Below are 12,918 nucleotides of genomic sequence, written 5' to 3' on the forward strand. Positions count from 1 at the left end.
AAGTGCCATCAGTGTGGTCCAGTCTGTTCTCAGCAGTGGATCAGATCTTTGAAACAGGATCTGAAACTGAAAGCCCCCAACAGATGATGAAGGTCAAGGGCTGAGGGTTCCCATATAAGAGCAGCTGAGCAGTTAGTTAGTGTTAGTTAGGTGACACCCTGTTAGTGATGCTAACAGAGGGTCAGTATCTCTGCCAGCAGACGGATCTCAGAGAGGGTCATGGCCCTCAGGACCTGCAACTCAATATGTGACCTGCCGGAGACTTCAAATCCATTACAGCCGACAATGCTCATGACATTGTTTAGTTTGTTTGTTTTGAATTGTTCCACAAATGACAGCAGCATAGATGCCAGGTCCACAAAACTGTCATATCCAAAGAGCTAATTGACATTAACTCAGCTTTTTTCTTTCCAGATATCCAGTGACTAAAAACAAAAACAAAAACATATGAAAACAAGCAACTTCTAAATGTCATGGACCTGAGTTTGCCGCCACACAGTGGTTTTTTGTTAATTTGGCTTCTTGTTTCTTGGTTTCTTTAGTCCCTTTGGTGTTCCTTGTCTGTCTTGTCTTAGTGTTATGTCCTTTTGTGGGTCCCTGTTTAGTTTAGTTCCTGTTTTATTTTGAAGTTATGTGTTGTGTCATGGTCTATGTCTTTGTCCTAGTTTCCTGTTTTATTTTGAAGTCCTTGTCTTGTCTTCCTGTGTGCTCCCTGCTCTTTATTACCTAATGTGTCTCACCTGTGTTAATTGCACCACCTGTGTCTCGTTCCCTCATGTATTTAACCTCAGTGTCTCCCTTTGTCTTCGTTGTTTATTGTCATTTGTCCCCGTGGCTTCATGTTCCTGTGTTCCCGTACTACGTGTGAGTTCATAATAAATCCCTTTTTTGCACTGAACCTGTCTGCATTTGGGTCCTGCATTCCCACCACCGTGACACTAAATTAACACATGTACAAATAAAATGTGATTTAAAACAGGACAAATCTATTTTGACACTGGCAGACAACTACAACACTGACATAAACAAAGGAAATATGAGAAGCCCTTTCCTACAAATCCTCTCACAGGGACTGGAGACTTCTTAAAGTAAAGTCATTTTATTCATAAAGAACCAATTCACAACAGAAGTTCTTATGGCGCTTTACACTAACATGGCAAACTTATTTTTCCAATTTTGGACTATTGTGATGTTGTGTATATCTCTGCTTCTAAATCTGTGTTGGCTCCCCTGACCAAAGTTTATAACAGAACCTGCAGATTCATACTTGTCCCTATCTTACACATCACTGTCTAATGTACCAATCTCTTCAGTTTTCTTCTCCACGTGCACGGCGACAGTTACACTGGTTCCAATTTATTTTCAAATGTATTCACTTCAATTACCCCCCTTATCTTAAACAGTATTTTGTGCAACTTACCTCTATTTATCAAACCAGACACTCTGTTCACCCCTACTTTTCCGATCCACATACCAGAAAACAACCGGTAGAAAAGCATTTATGTTCAGAGCACCAAATGACTGGAATCACCTATCCATGTGTATCAGATCTTCTCCATCTCTTAATTGCTTTAATCATGCCCTGTCTTCACATCTTGAAATTACTTGTTAATGCTTTCATTGAATCTGTCACCACACTTTGCTGAATACCTAAACCCGGTTGCAACTTGCCTGATTGATTTTTGTATGTCTGTTCAGATTTTGTCTTTGTTTTTGTTTTGTATTTTTTCTTGTGTGTGTGTATATACTTTATTTTATTGTATTGTTCTGTATCCTTTCATTGTACCGTGATGAGTTGTGTTTTATGTTGATGTGAGGTGCGCAGGACCCCCTCGAAAACGAGTTGTGACAACTCAAGGGGTTTATCCTGCTGATAATAAACAACTTAAACAACAAACATGACAACAGTTGAGGAAACAGGGGTGGGGCCTGTTGTGTTGAAGAGGAAGAGAGAGAAAGAGATAGAGGGGGGGAGAGAGAGGTAAGTACTGACAGACTCTAAGAACACTCTAAAAAATGATAGTAGAATTTAACAGCAGGCATTTGACAGGATCAAGTAACAGAGAGTGGCTTACAGATGTACGTAGATCCAGACTAATGGGAGGACCTGAAGAAGCTCTGCGATATAGTAACTCATTATAATCATTATAATATCATATCAGCATCTCTGTGTGATTAAAACAGAGCAGAGGAGCACAGTCACTTGTTGACCGGTCAGACTGGTTCTCTGTGATGGAGCAGGTGGTCCAGGTCAGCAGCAGCAGATGGTCCCGGCTGCGTGTTTGTCCAGATGGCGACACCAGATCCCCCGAAGGAATGACACACACGATTCCTGCCTCAGTTTAACAGCAGCACTGTGTCCACGTTTCAACAAAGACCATGTCCATCAGCATCATACAGGGTCAGTAACAGTGGGCTCTGTTATTTCTCCCAGACTCTTTAGTCTCATGCTGTTGTTGTAGTGGGTAAGAGATAATTCACTCAGTGGTGTTAGGCCAGTGAACAGAAACATCTCTGCGTACGCTGCTGCACAGTTGTGTTGTCCTCCATCATTATCACAGCTGAATCAGCAGCTCTTTATAACACTTCAAACTGAACATTATAACCTTCATGAAGGACGATTTGACTGCATTACCTTTATCAAGGTGTAACTAACACACTGCCAGCCGTGTCTGTACATCATCTAAATGTGAGGATACCTGCCAACACTGCTCAGCACTCTTGAGTCCAGTCATCCAAGCAGTGAGATGTTAAAGGGATAGTTCACCCAAAATTCAAATTTCACTCATTATCTACTCACCCTCATGTGGACTAAGGGCTGGGAGAAGTTTCAGAGTTATCCGTGGCTTCCCTGAGTTACAGGGGGTCTCGGCATAGCAGTGCATGTCCATATAACGGTTGCAAATGGATACCAACTGTCTTCGTAACAAAAAGACACACCAAAAAACATCCAAATACCTACATGCTGCTCGTATGTAATGTCCGTCTTGTATTGAAGCCCCAAAATGCGAAATTGTCCCGAAAAAAATTAAATAAGGCTATATTTCAAGCTTGTTTTGTAGCGGAAGCTTCTCGAAGCTCCTCTTCCTGGTTCGTCCAATTTGGACGAACTGGGAAGAGGACAGACCTTGGTTCGTCCAAATTGGACGAACCAGGAAGAGGAGCTTCGAGAAGCTTCCGCTACAAACAAGCTTGAAAAATTGACTTATTGAATTTTTTTTGGGACAATTTCGCATTTCGGGGCTTCAATACAAGACGGACATTACATACGAACAGCATGGCGGTATTTGGATGTTTTTTGGTGTGTCTTTTTGTTACAAAGACAGTTGGTATCCATTTGCAACCGTTATATGGACATGCACTGCTATGCCGAGACCCCCTGTAACTCAGAGAAGCCACGGATAACTCTGAAACTTCTCCCAGCTCTTAGGGGGCTTTCACACCTACCTCGTTTGGTCCGGACTTTCGGACTTTCCAGATAGTTCGGATCAAATTGACAGGTGTGAAAGCTCCCCCGGACCACGGTCCGGACTAAAGACCGAGTCTTTGGTCCAGCCTCAGAAGGTAGTCTCGGTCCGGACTATCCTGGACCAAGGTCCGATGCTGCGTAGTGTGAAAGCATTTTTTTGGAAGGTTCGAACTATCAGACCAAATACAGGAAATAACGTCAGATTCGCACGTGCCGAAAAAAGTAAATAAACAGAAAAAAAGGAAAGAGGAGCCGCGGCAACCGAGACGGCAACCGGCGGCAACACTTGGGGAGAGGAGGAGATCATATTATATCCAGATTTGGTCAGAGGGATGGGTGTGTCAGTGTAGGCTACACTTGTAAACGTTTACACGGAATTAAACAGTAGAGTGTTTAATATAAATCCCCAAACGATACATGCATTTTTTTAAAATATAGCCTATTTTTTTATATATATTGACCCGAATATTTTTTTTTTCCGCCGAAAAGAGTCTGAAAAAAACGGATATTTATCAGCGGGTGACACCAAACAACATCTGCCCCAGCAAGTCAGAGCTTTTATTTCTCTCACACACAAGTGACCTGGAGAGATGCAGCCGCATCTGACAGGAGGATCGCGCGTGTGTGCGCATAGCGTGTGTGTGTGTGTTCCCCTCCACTACACCAAACAGCTGATCGCTGATCGCTGCCACTCTGATCAATGAGAGCGCGGCACAATCCTCTTTTTTTCTCTCCTTTCATCAGCTCTAAACTCATTCTTCTGTACCGCGATTACAAACCACAGCGTGCTTTCCAGCAGTAGGCTATATTTTTCTTTTTTTTACACATATTTTTATTTTATTTTTTTCTGAGCACTTTCTATGCGGTAAAGTCAGACGCACACTCATTCGTCATGACGTCGGTAGATCCTTTAGTCCGCTGTCAAATAGCAGTGTGAAAGCGAACTTTACTGAACTTTATGGAAACAATGTAACAAAAAAAAAAAAAGTCCGGACCTTGGTCCGGACTATTAGGTGTGAAAGCGCCCTTAGTCGACATGAGGGTGTGTAGATAATGAGTGCAGTTTCAATTTTGGGTGAACTATCCCTTTAACTTCAATATCACTCTTCCATTGGCTGGAACCCAAACGTCAACTGTCTGAGAGGAACCATGGTGGACTCTGTGGCTCGGTTGATAATCTGACACTGGTTTCTCCATTACAACCACTTACCTAATCAGCCTGCTCCCACCTCTGTGCCTCTGTTGTATTGAACTCCTGGATGAGCCTGTTTGTTGCATCAATATCCAATTGAATGGCATTGATAATTTCTCTGTGTAATTGATAGGGTGTGAAACAGCAGCCAAGAAAGGCCACACTTTCATCTCTCTAAATCCCGTTATCACATGAAAAAAGCTTGTTACCCTGCGATAATGAGTTATTATCAAGAGAAAACATGTTTTTTTGTCATATATGAGATAAGATCTTGCGATACTGAGATCATAATGACTCTGTTAAAGGGATAGTTCACCCAAAATTGAAATTTCACTCATTATCTACTCACCCTCATGTCGACTAACGGCTGGGAGAAGTTTCAGAGTCCTCCGTGGCTTCTCTGAGTTACAGGGGGTCTCGGTCGGTGTAACAGTGCATGTCCATATAACAGTTGCAAATGGATACCAACTGTCTTCGTAACAAAAAGACACACCAAAAAACATCCAAATACCTCCATGCCACGTCTTGTATTGAAGCCCCGGAATGTGAAATTGTCCCGAAAAAAATTAAATACGTCTATATTTCAAACTTGTTTGTAGCGGAAGCTTCTCGAAGCTCCTCTTCCCGGTTCGTCAAATTTGGACGAACCAGGGTCCGTCTTCTTCCCAGTTCGTCCAAATTTGACGAACCAAGAAGAGGAGCTTTGAGAAGCTTCCGCTACATGTTTTTTGGTGTTTCTTTTTGTTATGAAAGCAGTTGGTATCCATTTGCAACCGTTATATGGACATGCACTGCTACGCCGAGACCCCCTGTAACTCAGAGAAGCCACGGAGGACTCTGAAACTTCTCCCAGCCCTTAGTCCACATGAGGGTGAGTAGATAATGAGTGAAATTTAAATTTTGGGTGAACTATCCCTTTAATCAGAGGTCAGAGCTGCATCGAGCCATAAGATGGAAACCTCCAGTGCTATAAAGTGAAAATGTCAGGATGCCGCATTGATCAACACTTCAGAGAGTATTTCAGTCAAGAGCAGGAATCACACTGTCTTTCACGAAGATCATTCTCAGATCATCCCTGGTCAGTGATCCTGCTGGGACTGTCAACTGCAACAGTGGCCAGGTTGTTGTCTTGGTTACCAGATGATGCACGGAAGGTAGCCTACAGATTGCATGCAGCTTGCAATAGTAAGATTCAAAGTAAAGTTAATTTTCTCCTCAAAACTCATCATTTGGGATAATGAGGTCTGTCATGACATTCAAAAACATGGTAAATTCAACTTATTTAAAGAGCTAGTGATCCAGCTACATTTGGACTTTCCCTACACAGCAATTCATATCATACCACCCCAATGAATCTACTTTGTCACCTACAGTACCTATGAGGCCCCATCACCTAAACATCAATGACTAACACCTGGTGATGATGTAGGACTTCTGTTTCTGGAGATTTTACGTTAACTTTTTAAACTACTGTATAAGTACCGTATTTACAACATGTCGCTCTCTGTGTAAGTAAAAGAAACAAACTTCAACCCATCGTCTCTTTTCATTTTCAATTAACACATCACAGATGTTACATAAACACCCAAATTCATACAGTATGTGTAGCCAAGTATGTAAATTGCTTTCCTTTATTCTCAGAGTTGCTTTACTTCCTGTCTTCATCCAGCTCCTCTGCATTGTGATTGTCTGCATCCTCCACTAAGTCTTTGTCAGTTGGTCTCTCTTGCTCCTGCTGTGTTCCCTCAGCATCTCTTCAAGCTTCTGTCATTCGTTTCGACTTTCACCTTCACAAATTTCTGTTTGGTCTTACTTCTGCCTCCCCCGTTTTTTGTAAGTAGGTTCTTTATTATTAGTCAGCAGGTCATTCCTGAGTGTTCTCGGCCTGTGAGGTCTGGCTTGGGACATGCACACCTTTGTCCCCTGCATCTGGAAGGAAGTGCCCCTGCTGTACTAAAACCTCCTCCCTTAAAAACCACACAACCCTATAGGTCACAGTGGATTTTACCCGTAGCTTATTATTATTAAGAGGGATTTAAAACCCAAAGTTAACCTGGTTGGTCATGACATCAACATCAGTGCTGTCATTAGAAGACAGAACGGAGGATGTGCAACTTGTTTCAGAACGTGTTATCTTATAAATATTATAACAACATAACTATGTTATTTATTGTCTCAGTAAATGCAATGGAATCCACCAAAATGTTTCATTAGTTTTATTCCCATTGAAATGTGTAATGTAATGTAATGTAATGTGTAATATAAAACAGGATGAGATGAACACTGACAGCTGACAACTTTCTTGATTATAACAGCTTTAATTGCAGAAAGAAGTAATGTCTGGAGGGTATCCGTTAGGGTAGACAATAGTTCTGATCACCCTGGAGTAGTGGGAAAGCACATGCTGCTGTAACAACCACCAAGACAACACCACCTCCACCAGCTCTACCTGCACAGTCCCTCACTGACCTGCAGCCTGTGCAAAGCAGTGTGTTGTTGTATTATATGTTCACTAAGTATAAGAGAGACTGCCCCCTCAGATGATGGCCTCTGATGATGTAGCCCCCCACGCCTCCACCCCTTGGTGATGTGTTTGCCTAATGCCTCGTAAAAATGAGATGATGGCCGGTCATATTGTTTTTTTATGGTTGCTGCCCTGACTGTGTCCTCTTGGACGTCCCAGGCCACCACCCTTGGCTGATGCTGCAGTTGAGGACGTGTTCATGCAGGGACGGGGGTTTGAAATTAGACTGAATGAGTTTCTTTCCCAAAATGAGAAAGAATAAAACCTGCATATGTATTATATTTAAATATATACATTTTATATTTCCTTATTAATGATTTTGTGATATGTTTTGCCAGCCAATTAGTTTCATAATTGATGTGTATGAATTGATTATTTTATCCATCTATTTTGTAACATTTTCTGGTGTGATTTTTAATTGCTAATTGTAATAAGGTCAGGCAGCATTGGCCAGCTTCTATTCATTGAATTTAATTTGAACACTGTTGTAATTTGAACATGTCAGAATTAAGTATATATCAGCCACCAAGGATCAAAACATGTTCGAGGTTTGGTTTGTTTTGACTGAAGATTTTGTTGTATGTATCAATAAATCAGTGTATGTAGGTATTGTGCTATTGTTTAAGATATTAACTGTGAAATAACAACTGTAGGAAGAAGTGGATTTATTGGGATCCTGGTCCTGGTGCTGTAGTGAGTGAAGTGGTAGAGTCCTGCTGCCCTCGTCTGTTGTCACTCTGCCACAGCGTCCTCCTCACTTTACAGCTGCTGTAGGAGATTTCTGCTGGTCACCATAACCTAACATCAACTTTTAACTGGCTTATTTTTTACTGTAGATGAAATTGAGAATGAAAATATGTTTTTTTCTTACCTGAAAATATTTGAATTAAGCCTGTTGATGTGGCTTTTTTGGAATGCAAAAACGAAGGAAACAATAACTGATGCACAGTCGTTTGTTACACAGCATTATCTGCCTCTATTTAATTTACAGGGATTCTCATTGTTTGACCTGCCCATGTGAGACTTCATGTAGCCTAATACTCTCTGGACAATGGAAGTCAGCAGTGTGTAGTGTGCCTAAGGGAGCTATGCGAGTGGCAGTGTTGTAAGGGGCAAAACTAAACATAAGACAGCCAAACTAATATCCCAAAAATAATAGGATCAATTAGTAGGTAGCCTTAGCCAATATACTTAAAACAAAGGTGTGGATAGATGTCTAAAGTCATTAGTCATTAGTACGTCCTCATACAGTCCAAGTCATCACTGTGTGGTCAGAGTCACTCTCTCTTAGCTAGACTTGGCCTCAACAGCTCTGAAGACAATTTAGCAAAACACTTGTAGTCAGAAAGTTTTAGTACCCCTAGTGGTGTGTGAGGGACTGGATAGAATCACTGACATCTCTCTTTCTCTCTCACTCACTCTCTTTGTCCCTCTCTTGATGATTGATACCACCTCATGGTAGAATGTGTAGTTACTGCCAAATGAAACTAACCACAGTAGTTTTGGTTCCTTATTAACAAAGCTCAAGCCTCTTTTAATAGGTTTGACATTTCTACACAGGCGTCACCAGCTCATGTTGTTCCTGTTTATACAATATGTTTTACAAATCTAAAAATAAATAATAATGACTCCATCATGTTTTCATTATTATTTCTAATCATGTTTTTGAAAATAATCACAGATATTGATCACAGATTATTATTAGGTATTTATAATTTATAAATTATGTATCTATTTATTACATTTTCTTACTGTATTTACATTATTATATTATTATTTCTTATAAAAGTCTAATTCATTTTTTGAAAGAATAATCAGAGGAAGTGAATGGGAAAAAACTGCTTTTTTAGGTATTTCAGATCACAGTCCTCGTGCACATAAATATGTCAAACAACAAAAAAGTTTTTAAAACTAGCTTTAGTACAAGAGTTTGGTTTATGTATCAAAATGCACCTGTACTCGCCTACATTCTGTGCAAAGGCAAACTTTTGAACATGGTTACAAAGTTTTACTACATAAAAAGAACAGCTTGGAATATTTTATTTTTGGGGGTTGAAAGTGTTTCTCTGTGCTGTGGTTACCACTATTGCCTTTCAAGAAGAAGGTTCAAGGTTCGAATCTCAGGCCTGGTGTCTTCATGGATGAATGGATGGAGTCTGCATCTTCTCCCTGTGCCTATGTGGGTTCTCTGGCTTTTCCCAACAATACACAGTATGCACAAAAGACCCTAAATTGCTCAAACATTTGTGTCTGTATGTTGGCCCTGCTGACTATCAACATGTTTTTGAAAATTATCACAGATATTGATCACAGATTATTACTATTTGTTTATATATTCATTTATAATGTATAAATTATTTATTTCTTCATTAGCCTATATTTTCTTATAGTGACAACACCTGAAATAATTTGGTCCAGAAAACAATACACTGCAAAAACTCAAGTATCTTACCAAGAATATTTGTCTTATTTCTAGTCAAAATGTAATTTATAGTCAAAACAAATCTCATTATACTTAAAATAAGACTCATCACATAAAAGGTAGCTTGTTTTTAGACACTTTTTACTCCTTTCAAGCATATTTTCACTTGAAATAAGTAGAAAAATCTGATAGTGGAACAAGTTTTTCTTTCTTATTACAAGTACAAAAAACTTGCTTTCACTGGCAGATTTTTTTTTACTTATTTCAAGTGAAAATCTGCTTGGAACAAGTGAAAATGATCTAAAAACAAGTTCATTTTTAGGTGATGAGTCTTATTTTAAGTGGAAAGAGTTTAGTTTTGACTAAAAATTAGACATTTTGACAAGAAATAAGACAAATATTCTTGGAAAGATTTTGAGTTTTTGCAGTGTAGTATTAGCTGTATTACTGTAGTATAACAGCAGGTAGCAGTATTGGGGTTTGGACTGCTATGTCTGCTATGGTTTGTCTCCTGTTTCCTCTTTGTCCTGTTTTATTGTGAAATTCCCCATGTCTTGTCTTCCTGTGCTTTCCCTCCTGTAATTACCTCACGTGTCTCACCTGTGTTTGATTGCCCCAACTGTGTCTCATTTTGTCATGTATTTTTTTCTTCAGTGTTTTCCCATTGACATTTGTTGGTTTGTCTGTGCTCAGTGTTGCCTTTGTGTTCCTAGTGTGTGTTTTTTGTGTCCCCATAAGTTAATAAATCATTTTTCAAGTCCCTCTGAGTTCCAGTGAAGAGGAACGTGAACACAGCAGCACACAGAGATTTGTGTTTTTGTTTTGGGAAAGTCCTGTATGGTTTCAGCATGACAATATCCTGAGCACATAGTCAGTCTCATGTGAAATGGTTTTTCCAGTTGGGTGTCGGAGAACTTAAAAAAACAACATCAGTAGTGGCTCCTGTAAAATGCTCCCACTCTTAAGGTTGTGTTCTCCTTGTTACGCAGTTTCATTGTTACCTAATCTATTTTGGAATCGCTGACATTTCCTATTTCATTTGGTTTTACGCACATATCCTCATGTTTCAGATCCCTTATTTGCTGAACTCGTGTTTTATTTTTTGCCTCTCTTATGTAATGCCTGCCCCACTCTCTCAACTCTGTTTCCACTCTCGATGGTTTCATCTACGTCACTTTGTCTTCTTCCTTTAGTCTGTCCGCTCTCTCCCGATGTTCCTGTTCCGTTGCAGTGACGTCCCAGTCTCAGTTTCACAGTGTCTTCTTGCTGTTTTCTTGCTGTAAATTTCTTCCTGGCTTCGACATTCAACTTTACCCTCTGTATTTGTTAAGTAAACTGTTTGATCTCTGAAACTGCCTATATCTGAGTGGTGCTGTTGAGTCCAGTCACTGGATGGCCAGAGTCATATTGTTTTCAGGTTGTCCTTTTTCATACTTCCTCAAATTTGGCACAAATGTTTACTTGGACACATAGATGAACTGATTAGATTTTAGTGATCGAAGTAGCCAGAATTTCACACAATTATTACAAAATTCTATAGGGATATAACTTTAAACTAGTGGTGGAAGCAGACCACCATGTGAGGTTGATTCTAGTTTTCTGTTTTACCATCAGTTTACATATGTTTAATGCCTCTGGCTGAATACAAGACTATATGCAATAGCATTACTGTTTTTTAATGTACAGTACTATACAAAAGTTTTAGGCATTACAGTATAAGTAAAGTGACGATTCTTTCAATAATAATGCCACAAATTGATTCACTTTATACAAAGTTCAGTCAACAGAAGAAACCTAAATGAAATGATAATTTGGTGTGACCATGCTTTGTCTTAAAAATAGCACCAGATCCAGACACTTGCACACAGTTTTTCAAGGTACTTGATTGGCAGGTTGTTGAAGCATCTTGGAGAACTTGTCATGGTTCTTCTGTGGATTTAGGCTGTCTCAGTGTCTTTTCATCTAATCCCAGACTGACCCCCATACAGTATTGTTGGGCCCAATCAGAGGCCTCTCGGATTGGTATTGCAAAATGGATTTGAATCTAAACATCTATGGGTACTTTTGCACAGTACTGTATATCAAATGTTAAAACACTACGTCACCCAGTTGGTTGGCCTCAGAGACTTGAGCTTAATGAATGAAGGAACAACAGACAACAAGGAGGAGAAGAAGAGTTTAGAGAAGAAACTGTTTAAAAGACACAAAGCGGGTCTACAAGAGGATTGAAGGGACAGAGAAATGGACACATCAATCAATAGTGCAATGTTCAGTGGATAAAATAATAAAACAAAAATGGAGAGTGAGAGAGCAGCTGCAGAGCTGTGACACGAAAAAGAAAGACACTGTGTGACACAGGGAATTCAGCGTAGAATTCCAGAGAGAAAAACATCTTCATGGGTAAACCACCCTGAAATGTGTAACCAAACAGAAGACTGTTGACCATCAGCTGGACTCTGTTTTATTTTTTGCCTCTCTTAATGCCTGCCCCACTCTCTCCACTCTGTTTCCACTCTCGTTGGTTTCATCTACGTCACTTTGTCTTCTTCCTTTAGTCTGTGCGCTCTCTCCCGATGTTCCTGTTCCGTTGCAGTGACGTCCCAGTTTCAGTTTCACAGTGTCTTCTTGCTGTTTTCTTGCTGTAAAGTTCTTCCAGGCTTCGACATTCAACTTTACCCTCTGTATTTGTTAAGTAAACTGTTTGATCTCTGAAACTGCCTATATCTGAGTGGTGCTGTTGAGCCCAGTCACTGGATGGCCAGAGTCATATTGTTTTCAGGTTGTCCTTTTTCATATTTCCTCAAATTTGGCACAAATGTTTACTTGGACACATAGATGAACTGATTAGATTTTAGTGATCGACGTAGCCACAATTTCACACAATTATTACAAAATTCTATAGTGATGTAACTTTAAACTAGTGGTGGAAGCAGACCACCATGTGAGGTTGATTCTAGTTTTCTGTTTTACCATCAGTTTACATATGTTTAATGCCTCTGGCTGAATACAAGACTATGCAATAGCATTACTGTTTTTAATGTACAGTACTATGCAAACGTTTAAGGCATTACAGTATAAGTAAAGTGAAGATTCTTTCAATAATAATGCCACAAATAGTCTTTATTGATTCACTTTATACAAAGTTCAGTCAACAGAAGAAACCTAAATTTGGTGTGACCATGCTTTGTCTTAAAAATAGCACCAGATCCAGACACTTGCACACAGTTTTTCAAGGTACTTGATTGGCAGGTTGTTGGAGCATCTTGGAGAACTTGTCATGGTTCTTCTGTGGATTTAGGCTGTCTGTCTCA

The 12,918-nt window shown here is 39.8% G+C and overlaps 1 protein-coding gene across 2 annotated transcripts in view; it reads left to right on the top strand.

Annotated features, from left to right (window-relative positions):
* The first annotated feature begins 338 nt into the window (after positions 1-338).
* Positions 339-12,918, top strand: part of LOC146985345 (septin-7-like) — a 125,353-nt gene continuing 112,773 nt past the window's right edge. For both annotated transcript variants that reach the window (XM_085778271.1, XM_085778273.1), the window contains exon 1: positions 339-346. The gene's annotated coding sequence lies outside the window, so the exon portion shown is untranslated. The remainder of the gene's footprint in view (positions 347-12,918) is intronic.

Source organism: Trachurus japonicus, chromosome 6, assembly GCF_045865225.1.
Source record: "Trachurus japonicus isolate A0001 chromosome 6, Traja_1.0".
NCBI lineage: Eukaryota > Metazoa > Chordata > Actinopteri > Carangiformes > Carangidae > Trachurus > Trachurus japonicus.